Source organism: Macaca fascicularis, chromosome 8, assembly GCF_037993035.2.
Source record: "Macaca fascicularis isolate 582-1 chromosome 8, T2T-MFA8v1.1".
Lineage (NCBI taxonomy): Eukaryota > Metazoa > Chordata > Mammalia > Primates > Cercopithecidae > Macaca > Macaca fascicularis.
The window spans coordinates 101,648,739-101,650,000 of NC_088382.1; the positions used below are offsets into that span (position 1 = coordinate 101,648,739).

Sequence of the window (1,262 nt, forward strand, 5' to 3'; positions counted from 1 at the left end):
TATAAAAAGGCCCACTATTTGTAGAGTAGATGAATGAAAAGAGAGGGAGGGAGACTTATAGAGAGTGAAGGAAACTTAAGGTAAACAAAGCAGTGAGAAGAGGGAATGGAGATAGGAATCTGGAAGGTAAAAGAACCCTAAAGTGGTCAGGAGAGAGACCATGAGGCCCTGACTGTACCACTGTTTTCCCTGTGGGCTGTTAGATGTCTTGAGTATTTTCCAATGCCTCATTGGTGGTGTCTTATGTGAATAAATTAACAGAAAACTGTAACAATTAACTATATGTTTCTCACCAGTAACCACAGTCAACCACCACATAATGAACTAGACAGTTCCCTCCCCACTTTGGCATTGATACGTTCTGATATTCGTAAACAGTGGTCAACTTGCCACCTCATCACCGTCTGATCAAGCTATATATGGTTCCATCTTCCCTTTCTGACCCATTCCTCCAGCCTGCTAAATCATTTTCCTCGCTTTCTCTTCCTCCAGCCAATTTGTTCATTTCTGGGTAAAATGACACCACATTATTCTAGCTGCAGACTCACAATTTATTTACAATTAATATTTACTGAGTGCAGTTGGCTCTGTATTAGGCACTGAAAATGAACACCAGACACCAAGGCATTAGTACAGGAAACTAAAAGCAGATATTCCTTCTTCCACCCGCCCTCCGTTTTCTTTCCCTTCAAATGTTATTTTTATTATTGTTAAGTTTGATAATCATATTGTCTTGATCTCAAGGCATTCTCATAGGCTCCCCATGTACAATCTCAAAGTTTTCAACAAATGCTATTTGAATCTGAAAATTCCAAAAGACAATAACTTTGGTCCTACCTCCTTGGTTGTGTGGCTGGGGAAGTGGGATAAGAAAATACATGTCTGCATTCCTCTGTTTCCCCAGTGTGACTGAGAATAGACTGACCAAGGACAGGCTTAGGCAAACACAACTTTATTTATTCACCTTGGAAAAAGGGTATAGACACCCATACAGAATAGCACTTCTTTGCTCATTTCTTCCCCATCCATTCCAGGGAAATAGCTGAATGTTCTTTCATGGGAGACACATCCTTTTATAATGTTATCAAATACATCATTAACACTTCTAAAAAAATGGCGTCCACCACTAGAAGTCTCATATTGTTTGCGTAAAATAAAACTGTTTCCTATTTGTCCAACATATCCACTTGAATGAAACGTCACAGAGGTGTTTGCAGTAACTTCTTATAAGGGAACTACATCAATGGGTTCCATTTCTATCT

The 1,262-nt window shown here is 39.3% G+C and overlaps 1 protein-coding gene across 1 annotated transcript in view; it reads right to left on the reverse strand.

Annotated features, from left to right (window-relative positions):
* Positions 1-936: 936 nt before the first annotated feature.
* Positions 937-1,262, reverse strand: part of RUNX1T1 (RUNX1 partner transcriptional co-repressor 1) — a 140,966-nt gene continuing 140,640 nt past the window's right edge. The window contains 1 exon segment of the mRNA XM_065519434.2: positions 937-1,262. This exon segment is cut by the window's right edge and continues 5,193 nt beyond it. The gene's annotated coding sequence lies outside the window, so the exon portion shown is untranslated.